Here is a 13,242-nt window from a genome sequence, read left to right on the forward strand (position 1 = left end):
ATAATATAGCATGTCGAAAAAATGACCAAAAAAGCAAGGCTATAGTATGGCAAAAATGTCAAAATTTGACATGTCCCAAAAACAGCTAAAAACATCTCAAAACAGCATAAAATAACGTGCTGATACACGCCATAGCATTAAAATGTGCAAAATGGCCAAAAACACCATAATATAGCATGTCGAAAAAATGACCAAAAAAGCAAGGCTATAGTATGGCAAAATGTCAAAATTTGACATGTCCCAAAAACAGCTAAAAACAACTCAAACCAGCATAAAATAACGTGCTGATACACGCCATTGAATTAAAATGTCCAAAAATGGCCAAAAACATCATAATATAGCATGTCGAAAAAATGATCAAAAAAGCAAGGCTATAGTATGGCAAAAATGTCAAAATTTGACATGTCCCAAAAACAGCTAAAAACATCTCAAAACAGCATAAAATAACGTGCTGATACACGCCATAGCATTAAAATGTGCAAAATGGCCAAAAACACCATAATATAGCATGTCGAAAAAATGACCAAAAAAGCAAGGCTATAGTATGGCAAAAATGTCAAAATTTGACATGTCCCAAAACAGCTAAAACACCTCAAAACTGCATAAAATAACATGCTGATACACGCCATTGCATTAAAATGTGCAAAAATGGCCAAAAACACCATGATATAGCATGTCGAAAAAATGACCAAAAAAGCAAGGCTATAGTATGGCAAAAATGTCAAAATTTGACATGTCCCAAAAACAGCTAAAAACATCTCAAAACTGTTTAAAATACCGTGCTGATACACGCCATAGCATTAAAATGTGCAAAATGGCCAAAAACACCATAAAATAGCATGTTGACAAAATGACCCAACTGCAAGGCAAATGTATGGCAAAAATGTCAAAACTTGACATGTCCCCAAAACAGCTAAAAACACCTCAAAACAGCATAAAATAACGTGCTGATACACGCCATAGCAATAAAATGTACGAAAATGGCCCAAAACACCATAATATAGCATGTCGAAAAAATGACCAAAAAGCAAGGCTATAGTATGGCAAAATGTCAAAATTTGACATGTCCCAAAAACAGCTAAAAACATCTCAAAACAGCATAGAAAAGCGTGCTGATACACGCCATAGCATTAAAATGTGCAAAAATGGCCAAAAACACCATGATATAGCATGTCGAAAAATGACCAAAAAAGCAAGGCTATAGTATGGCAAAAATGTCAAAATTTGACATGTCCCAAAAACAGCTAAAAACACCTCAAAACAGCATAAAATAGCGTGCTGATATACGCCATAGCATTAAAATGTGCAAAAATGGCCAACAACACCATAATATAGCATGTCGAAAAAATGACCAAAAAAGCAAGGCTATAGTATGGCAAAAATGTCAAAATTTGACATGTCCCAAAAACAGCTAAAAACACCTCAAAACTGCATAAAATAACGTGCTGATACACGCCATTGCATTAAAATGTGCAAAAATGGCCAAAAACACCATGATATAGCATGTCGAAAAAATGACCAAAAAAGCAAGGCTATAGTATGGCAAAAATGTCAAAATTTGACATGTCCCAAAAACAGCTAAAAACATCTCAAAACAGCATAGAAAAGCGTGCTGATACACGCCATAGCATTAAAATGTGCAAAAATGGCCAAAAACACCATAATATAGCATGTCGAAAAAATGACCAAAAAAGCAAGGCTATAGTATGGCAAAAATGTCAAAATTTGACATGTCCCAAAAACAGCTAAAAACACCTCAAAACAGCATAAAAGAACGTGCTGATACACGCCATAGCATTAAAATGTGCAAAAATGGCCAAAAACACCATAATATAGCATGTCGAAAAATGACCAAAAAAGCAAGGCTATAGTATGGCAAAATGTCAAAATTTGACATGTCCCAAAAACAGCTAAAACACCTCAAAGCAGCATAAAATAACGTGCTGATACACGCCATAGCAATAAAATGTGCAAAAATGGCCAAAAACACCATAATATAGCATGTCGAAAAAATGACCAAAAAAGCAAGGCTATAGTATGGCAAAAATGTCAAAATTTGACATGTCCCAAAAACAGCTAAAAACATCTCAAAACAGCATAGAAAAGCGTGCTGATACACGCCATAGCATTAAAATGTGCAAAAATGGCCAAAAACACCATGATATAGCATGTCGAAAAAATGACCAAAAAAGCAAGGCTATAGTATGGCAAAAATGTCAAAATTTGACATGTCCCAAAAACAGCTAAAAACACCTCAAAACAGCATAAAATAACGTGCTGATACACGCCATAGCATTAAAATGTGCAAAAATGGCCAAAAACACCATGATATAGCATGTCGAAAAAATGACCAAAAAAGCAAGGCTATAGTATGGCAAAAATATCAACATTTGACATGTCCCAAAAACAGCTAAAAACACCTCAAAATAGCATAAAATAGCGTGCTGATACACGCCATAGCATTAAAATGTCCAAAATTGGCCAAAAACACCATGATATAGCATGTCGAAAAAATGACCAAAAAAGCAAGGCTATAGTATGGCAAAAATGTCAAAATTTGACATGTCCCAAAAACAGCTAAAAACATCTCAAAACATCATAAAAAAAGCGTGCTGATACACGCCATAGCATTAAAATGTGCAAAAATGGCGAAATACATCATAATATAGCATGTCCAAAAACTGACCAAAAAAGCAAGGCTATAGTATGGCAAAAATGTTAAAATTTGACATGTCCCAAAAACAGCTAAAAACATCTCAAAACAGCATAAAATAGCGTGCTGATATACGCCATAGCATTAAAATGTGCAAAAATGGCCAACAACACCATAATATAGCATGTCGAAAAAATGACCAAAAAAGCAAGGCTATAGTATGGCAAAAATGTCAAAATTTGACATGTCCCAAAAACAGCTAAAAACACCTCAAAACAGTATAAAAGAACGTGCTGATACACGCCATAGCATTAAAATGTGCAAAAATGGCCAAAAACACCATGATATAGCATGTCGAAAAAATGACCAAAAAAGCAAGGCTATAGTATGGCAAAAATGTCAAAATTTGACATGTCCCCAAAACAGCTAAAAACACCTCAAAACAGCATAAAATAACGTGCTGATACACGCCATAGCATTAAAATGTGCAAAAATGGCCAAAAACACCATGATATAGCATGTCGAAAAAATGACCAAAAAAGCAAGGCTATAGTATGGCAAAAATGTCAAAATTTGACATGTCCCAAAAACAGCTAAAAACACCTCAAAACAGCATAAAATAGCGTGCTGATATACGCCATAGCATTAAAATGGCCAAAAATGGCCAACAACACCATAATATAGCATGTCGAAAAAATGACCAAAAAAGCAAGGCTATAGTATGGCAAAAATGTCAAAATTTGACATGTCCCAAAAACAGCTAAAAACATCTCAAAACAGCATAGAAAAGCGTGCTGATACACGCCATAGCATTAAAATGTGCAAAAATGGCCAAAAACACCATGATATAGCATGTCGAAAAAATGACCAAAAAAGCAAGGCTATAGTATGGCAAAAATGTCAAAATTTGACATGTCCCAAAAACAGCTAAAACACCTCAAAACAGCATAAAATAACGTGCTGATACACGCCATAGCATTAAAATGTGCAAAATGGCCAAAAACACCATGATATAGCATGTCGAAAAAATGACCAAAAAGCAAGGCTATAGTATGGCAAAATATCAACATTTGACATGTCCCAAAAACAGCTACAAACACCTCAAAATAGCATAAAATAGCGTGCTGATATACGCCATTGCATTAAAATGTGCAAAAATGGCCAACAACACCATAATATAGCATGTCGAAAAAATGACCAAAAAAGCAAGGCTATAGTATGGCAAAAATATTAAAATTTGACATGTCCCAAAAACAGCTGAAAACACCTCAAAACAGCATAAAAAAGAGTACTTATACACGCCATAGAATCAAAACATGAAAATATGGCCAAAAACACCACAATATGGCATGTCGAAAAAATGACCAAAAAAGCAAGGCTATAGTATGGCAAAAATATCAAAATTTGACATGTCCCAAAAACAGCCAAAAACATCTCAAAACAGCATAGAAAAGCGTGCTGATACACGCCATTGCATTAAATTGTGCAAAAATGGCCAAAAACACCACAATATAGCATGTCGAAAAAATGACCAAAAAAGCAAGGCTATAGTATGGCAAAAATGTCAAAATTTGACATGTCCCAAAAACAGCTAAAAACACCTCAAAACAGCATAAAATAACGTGCTGATACACGCCATTGCATTAAAATGTGCAAAAATGGCCAAAAACACCATGATATAGCATGTCCAAAAAATGACCAAAAAAGCAAGGCTATAGTATGGCAAAATGACAAAATTTGACATGTCACAAAAACAGCTAAAAACATCTCAAAACAGCATAAAATAGCGTGCTGATATACGCCATAGCATTAAAATGTGCAAAAATGGCCAACAACACCATAATATAGCATGTCGAAAAAATGACCAAAAAAGCAAGGCTATAGTATGGCAAAAATGTCAAAATTTGACATGTCCCAAAAACAGCTAAAAACACCTCAAAATAGCATAAAATAGTGTGCTGATATACGCCATTGCATTAAAATGTGCAAAAATGGCCAACAACACCATAATATAGCATGTCGAAAAAATGACCAAAAAAGCAAGGCTATAGTATGGCAAAAATATCAAAATTTGACATGTCCCAAAAACAGCTAAAAACATCTCAAAACAGCATAGAAAAGCGTGCTGATACACGCCATTGCATTAAATTGTGCAAAAATGGCCAAAAACACCACAATATAGCATGTCGAAAAAATGACCAAAAAAGCAAGGCTATAGTATGGCAAAAATGTCAAAATTTGACATGTCCCAAAAACAGCTAAAAACACCTCAAAACAGCGTAAAATAACGTGCTGATACACGCCATTGCATTAAAATGTCCAAAATTGGCCAAAAACACCATGATATAGCATGTCGAAAAAATGACCAAAAAAGCAAGGCTATAGTATGGCAAAAATGTCAAAATTTGACATGTCCCAAAAACAGCTAAAAACATCTCAAAACAGCATAGAAAAGCGTGCTGATACACGCCATAGCATTAAAATGTGCAAAATGGCCAAAACACCATGATATAGCATGTCGAAAAAATGACCAAAAAAGCAAGGCTATAGTATGGCAAAAATGTCAAAATTTGACATGTCCCAAAAACAGCTAAAAACATCTCAAAACAGCATAAAATAGCGTGCTGATATACGCCATAGCATTAAAATGTGCAAAAATGGCCAACAACACCATAATATAGCATGTCGAAAAAATGACCAAAAAAGCAAGGCTATAGTATGGCAAAAATGTCAAAATTTGACATGTCCCAAAAACAGCTAAAAACACCTCAAAATAGCATAAAATAGTGTGCTGATATACGCCATTGCATTAAAATGTGCAAAAATGGCCAACAACACCATAATATAGCATGTCGAAAAAATGACCAAAAAAGCAAGGCTATAGTATGGCAAAAATGTCAAAATTTGACATGTCCCCAAAACAGCTAAAAACACCTCAAAACAGCATAAAATAACGTGCTGATACACGCCATAGCAATAAAATGTACGAAAATGGCCCAAAACACCATAATATAGCATGTCGAAAAAATGACCAAAAAAGCAAGGCTATAGTATGGCAAAAATGTCAAAATTTGACATGTCCCAAAAACAGCTAAAAACATCTCAAAACAGCATAGAAAAGCGTGCTGATACACGCCATAGCATTAAAATGTGCAAAAATGGCCAAAAACACCATGATATAGCATGTCGAAAAAATGACCAAAAAAGCAAGGCTATAGTATGGCAAAAATGTCAAAATTTGACATGTCCCAAAAACAGCTAAAAACACCTCAAAACAGCATAAAATAACGTGCTGATACACGCCATAGCATTAAAATGTGCAAAAATGGCCAAAAACACCATGATATAGCATGTCGAAAAAATGACCAAAAAAGCAAGGCTATAGTATGGCAAAAATATCAACATTTGACATGTCCCAAAAACAGCTAAAAACACCTCAAAATAGCATAAAATAGCGTGCTGATATACGCCATTGCATTAAAATGTGCAAAAATGGCCAACAACACCATAATATAGCATGTCGAAAAAATGACCAAAAAAGCAAGGCTATAGTATGGCAAAAATGTCAAAATTTGACATGTCCCAAAAACAGCTGAAAACACCTCAAAACAGCATAAAAAAGAGTACTTATACACGCCATAGAATCAAAACATGAAAACATGGCCAAAAACACCACAATATGGCATGTCGAAAAAATGACCAAAAAAGCAAGGCTATAGTATGGCAAAAATATCAAAATTTGACATGTCCCAAAAACAGCTAAAAACATCTCAAAACAGCATAGAAAAGCGTGCTGATACACGCCATAGCATTAAATTGTGCAAAAATGGCCAAAAACACCACAATATAGCATGTCGAAAAAATGACCAAAAAAGCAAGGCTATAGTATGGCAAAAATGTCAAAATTTGACATGTCCCAAAAACAGCTAAAAACACCTCAAAACAGCGTAAAATAACGTGCTGATACACGCCATTGCATTAAAATGTGCAAAAATGGCCAAAAACACCATGATATAGCATGTCGAAAAAATGACCAAAAAAGCAAGGCTATAGTATGGCAAAAATGTCAAAATTTGACATGTCCCAAAAACAGCTAAAAACATCTCAAAACAGCATAAAATAACGTGCTGATACACGCCATAGCATTAAAATGTGCAAAAATGGCCAACAACACCATAATATAGCATGTCGAAAAAATGACCAAAAAAGCAAGGCTATAGTATGGCAAAAATGTCAAAATTTGACATGTCACAAAAACAGCTGAAAATACCTCAAAATAGCATAAAATAGTGTGCTAAGACACGCGATAGCATTAAAATGTGCAAAATGGCCAACAACACCATAATATAGCATGTCGAAAAATGACCAAAAAGCAAGGCTATAGTATGGCAAAATGTTAAAATTTGACAGGACCCAAAAACAGCTAAAAACACCTCAAAACAGCATAAAAAAGAGTACTGATACACGCCATAGAATCAAAACATGAAAACATGGCCAAAAACACCACAATATAGCATGTCGAAAAAATGACCAAAAAAGCAAGGCTATAGTATGGCAAAAATGTCAAAATTTGACATGTCCCAAAAACAGCTAAAAACACCTCAAAATAGCATAAAATAGCGTGCTGATATACGCCATTGCATTAAAATGTGCAAAAATGGCCAACAACACCATAATATAGCATGTCGAAAAATGACCAAAAAGCAAGGCTATAGTATGGCAAAATGTCAAAATTTGACATGTCCCAAAAACAGCTGAAAACACCTCAAAACAGCATAAAAAGTGTACTGATACACACCATAGAATCAAAACATGAAAAAATGGCCAAAAACACCACAATATAGCATGTCGAAAAATGACCAAAAAAGCAAGGCTATAGTATGGCAAAATATCAAAATTTGACATGTCCCAAAAACAGCTAAAAACATCTCAAAACAGCATAAAAACGCACGCTGATACACTCCATAGCATCAAAATGTGCAAAAATGGCCAAAAACATCATAATATAGCATGTCGAAAAAAATGACCAAAAAAGCAAGGCTATAGTATGGCAAAAATGTCAAAATTTGACATGTCCCAAAAACAGCTAAAAACACCTCAAAACAGCATAAAAGAACGTGCTGATACACGCCATAGCATTAAAATGTGCAAAAATGGCCAAAAACACCATAATATAGCATGTCGAAAAAATGACCAAAAAAGCAAGGCTATAGTATGGCAAAAATGTCAAAATTTGACATGTCCCAAAAACAGCTAAAACATCTCAAAACAGCATAAAAAAGAGTACTGATACACGCCATAGCATTAAAATGTGCAAAATGGCCAAAAACACCATGATATAGCATGTCGAAAAAATGACCAAAAAGCAAGGCTATAGTATGGCAAAATGTCAAAATTTAACATGTCCCAAAAACAGCTAAAAACATCTCAAAACAGCATAAAATAGCGTGCTGATACACGCCATAGCATTAAAATGTGCAAAAATGGCCAAAAACACCATAATATAGCATGTCGAAAAAATGACCAAAAAAGCAAGGCTATAGTATGGCAAAAATGTCAAAATTTGACATGTCCCAAAAACAGCTAAAAACACCTCAAAACAGCATAAAAAAGAGTACTGATACACGCCATAGCATTAAAATGTGCAAAAATGGCCAAAAACATCATAATATAGCATGTCGAAAAAATGACCAAAAAAGCAAGGCTATAGTATGGCAAAAATGTCAAAATTTGACATGTCCCAAAAACAGCTAAAAACACCTCAAAACACCATAAAGAAGAGTACTGATACACGCCATAGAATCAAAACATGAAAACATGGCCAAAAACACCACGATATAGCATGTCGAAAAAATGACCAAAAAAGCAAGGCTATAGTATGGCAAAAATGTCAAATTTGACATGTCCCAAAAACAGCTAAAACACCTCAAAACAGCATAAAATAGAGTACTGATATACGCCATTGCATTAAAATGTGCAAACATGGCCAAAAACACCATAATATAGCATGTCGAAAAAATGACCAAAAAAGCAAGGCTATAGTATGGCAAAAATGTCAAAATTTGACATGTCCCAAAAACAGCTAAAAACACCTCAAAACAGCATAAAAAAGAGTACTGATACACGCCATAGAATCAAAACATGAAAACATGGCCAAAAAAACAAAAAAATAGCATGTCGAAAAAATGACCAAAAAAGCAAGGCTATAGTATGGCAAAAATGTCAAAATTTGACATGTCCCAAAAACAGCTAAAAACACCTCAAAACAGCATAAAAAAGAATACTGATACACGCCATAGAATCAAAACATGAAAACATGGCCAACAACACCATGATATAGCATGTCGAAAAAATGACCAAAAAAGCAAGGCTATAGTATGGCAAAAATGTCCAAATTTGACATGTCCCAAAAAAAAGCTAAAACACCTCAAAACAGCATAAAATAACGTGCTGATACACGCCATAGCATTAAAATGTGCAAAATGGCCAACAACACCATAATATAGCATGTCGAAAATGACCAAAAAAGCAAGGCTATAGTATGGCAAAATGTCAAAATTTGACATGTCCCAAAAACAGCTAAAAACATCTCAAAACAGCATAAAAGAACGTGCTGATACACGCAATAGCATTAAAATGTGCAAAAATGGCCAAAAACATCATAATATAGCAGGTCGAAAAAATGACCAAAAAAGCAAGGCTATAGTATGGCAAAAATGTCAAAATTTGACATGTCCCAAAAACAGCTAAAAACATCTCAAAACAGCATAGAAAAGCGTGCTGATACACGCCATAGCATTAAAATGTGCAAAAATGGCCAAAAACACCATGATATAGCATGTCGAAAAAATGACCAAAAAAGCAAGGCTATAGTATGGCAAAAATGTCAAAATTTGACATGTCCCAAAAACAGCTAAAAACACCTCAAAACAACATAAAAGAACGTGCTGATACACGCCATAGCATTAAAATGTGCAAAAATGGCCAAAAACACCATAATATAGCATGTCGAAAAAATGACCAAAAAAGCAAGGCTATAGTATGGCAAAAATGTCAAAATTTGACATGTCCCAAAAACAGCTAAAAACACCTCAAAACAGCATAAAAGAACGTGCTGATACACGCCATAGCATCAAAATGTGCAAAAATGGCCAAAAACATCATAATATAGCAGGTCGAAAAATGACCAAAAAAGCAAGGCTATAGTATGGCAAAAATGTCAAAATTTGACATGTCCCAAAAACAGCTAAAAACATCTCAAAACAGCATAAAATAGCGTGCTGATATACGCCATAGCATTAAAATGTGCAAAAATGGCCAAAAACACCATAATATAGCATGTCGAAAAAATGACCAAAAAAGCAAGGCTATAGTATGGCAAAAATGTCAAAATTTGACATGTCCCAAAAACAGCTAAAAACATCTCAAAACAGCATAGAAAAGCATGCTGATACATGCCATAGCATTAAAATGTGCAAAAATGGCCAAAAACACCATGATATAGCATGTCGAAAAAATGACCAAAAAAGCAAGGCTATAGTATGGCAAAAATGTCAAAATTTGACATGTCCCAAAAACAGCTGAAAACACCTCAAAACAGTGTAAAATAACGTGCTGATACACGCCATAGCATTAACATGTCCAAAAATGGCCAACAACACCATAATATAGCAGGTCGAAAAAATGACCAAAAAAGCAAGGCTATAGTATGGCAAAAATGTCAAAATTTGACATGTCCCAAAAACAGCTGAAAACACCTCAAAACAGCGTAAAATAACGTGCTGATACACGCCATTGCATTAAAATGTCCAAAAATGGCCAACAACACCATGATATAGCACGTCGAAAAAATGACCAAAAAAGCAAGGCTATAGTATGGCAAAAATGTCAAAATTTGACATGTCCCAAAAACAGCTGAAAACACCTCAAAACAGCGTAAAATAACGTGCTGATACACGCCATAGCATTAACATGTCCAAAAATGGCCAACAACACCATAATATAGCATGTCGAAAAAATGACCAAAAAAGCAAGGCTATAGTATGGCAAAAATGTCAAAATTTGACATGTCCCAAAAACAGCTGAAAACATCACAAAACAGTATAAAATAGAGTGCTGATACACGCCATAGTATCAAAACATGAAAATATGGCCAAAAAAACCCAAAAAATAGCATGTCGAAAAAATGACCAAAAAAGCAAGGCTATAGTATGGCAAAAATGTCAAAATTTGACATGTCCCAAAAACAGCTGAAAACACCTCTTAACAGCGTAAAATACCGTGCTGATACACGCCATAGAATCAAAACATGAAAATATGGCCAAAAAAACAAAAAAATAGCATGTCGAAAAAATGACCAAAAAAGCAAGGCTATAGTATGGCAAAAATGTTCAAATTTGACATGTCCCAAAAACAGCTAAAAACACCTCAAAACAGCATAAAAACGCATGCTGATACACGCCATAGCATCAAAACAGGAAAATATGGCCAAAAACCCCCAAAAAATAGCATGTCGAAAAAATGACCAAATGGCAAAAATGTCAAAATTTGACATGTCCCAAAAACAGCTAAAAACACCTCAAAACAGCGTAAAATAGCGTGCTGATACACGCCATAACATTCAAACTTGAAAATGTGGCAAAAAAACCCCCAAAAAATAGCATGTCGACAAAATGACCAAAAAAGCAAGGCTATAGTATGGCAAAAAAGTTAAAATTTGACATGTCCCAAAAACAGCTAAAAACACCTCAAAACAGCGTAAAATAGTGTGCTGATACACGCCATAGGATTAAAATTTGCAAAAACGGCCAAAACACCATAATATAGCATATTGAAAAAATGACCAAAAAAGCAAGGCTATAGTATGGCAAAAATGTCAAAATTTGACATGTCCCAAAAACAACTGAAAACACCTCAAAACAGCGTAAAATAGCGTGCTGATACACGCCATAGCATAACAACATAACAATAAAGATGATACATTTTGTTTATAAGCGCCTTTCAAAGCACTAAAGGTCACCTTACAGGGAAAGAGTATAACAAAATACAGCAATACAGATAAATATAAAAAGTTATATAAAAGGTTAAAAATGAACATTGAAGAAAACGCCTTGCAGGTTCACTTAAAATTAACATTCAGGCTTAATACGATTTTTGGAGAAGATGGGTTTTAGACGGATTTTAAAAGTGGAGAGAGTCAATGTTGCAGATATCAGGTGGGAGTTCCAGAGGCAGGGAGCACGGCGGCTGAAGGCTCTGGATCCCATGGTGGACAGACGTACGGTCGGGACAGTGAGGTGGATGGAAGAAGACCTGAGAGACAGTGATGGAGTGTTGATGTGCAGGAGGTCAGAGAGGTAAGGAGGTGCGAGGTTATGGATGGCCTTAAAGGAGAGGAGCAGAATCCTAAAAACAATGCGGTAGTTAACTGGGGCCCAGTGAAGCCGCAGAAGAACAGGAGTGATGTGATTAATGGAGGGGGTTCTGGAGATGATGCGAGTAGAGGAGTTCTGGATGAATTGAAGTTTATGGAGAGATTTGAGAGGCAGACCAAAGAGAGCAGAGTTGCAATAATTGATACGGGATGTAACCAGGGAGTGAACGAGGATGGCAACAGCGTTAATGTTGTGAAGGTGGAAATAAGCAGACCGAGTGACGTTATTGATGTGAGACTGGCAAGACAGTGTGCTATCAACGATGACACCAAGACTCTTAACCTGAGGGGGAGGGATAAACTGAGGTGTTATCAATAGTGAAATTTGGTAAAGGTGGATTTGGTGCCGACTAGAAGAACATGCAAATATGGCCAAAAAAGCAAGTTATAGTATGGCAAAAATGTCAAAATTTGACATGTCCCAAAAACAGCTAAAAACACCTTATTATACCATGTAGGGGCAGGTTATAGTATACAGTGTTGAAAAAACACCCCCAAAAGGCTGAAAAACCCATAAAATAGCATGTTGAAAAAATGACCAACAAAGCAAGGCTATAGTATGGCGAAAATGTCAAAATTTGACATGTCCCAAAAACAGCTTTAAAACAGCTGAAATACCGTGCTGAGACACGCCATAGCATTTAAATGTGAAAAAACCCACAAAAAAGCATGTTGGAAAAAAGGCCATACTATAGTATGGCAAAAAATGTCAAAACATGTTATGTACAAAAACAGCTAAAAACACTGTAGCATAGGACCTCGAGGCACATCATAGTATACAATTTTGAAAAAACATCCAAAAATGGCCAAAACCCCCATAAAATGGTATAATGGAAAAAATACTAACTATAGCATGACAAAAAATGTCAAAATATGACATGTCCCAACAACAGCTGAAAACAATAGAAAACAGCATGTTGAGACACATTATAGTATAGAATGTCAAAAAATCGACCAAAAAAACCCACCAAAACCCCCCCCAAAAAATAGCACTTCAGAAAAAGCCATACTATAGTGGTGAAAAACATCAAAATATGACATAATGTCCATAAAACAGCTGAAAACCACTTAGTATAGCACGTTCAAGCATGTCATAGTATACAAGGTGGAAAAAACATCCCAAAACAGCCAAAATCCCCATAAAATCAGTGGTCAA

Source organism: Plectropomus leopardus, chromosome 3, assembly GCF_026936395.1.
Source record: "Plectropomus leopardus strain MGB_pleo_1.0 chromosome 3, ASM2693639v1, whole genome shotgun sequence".
Classification (NCBI taxonomy): Eukaryota; Metazoa; Chordata; class Actinopteri; order Perciformes; family Serranidae; genus Plectropomus; species Plectropomus leopardus.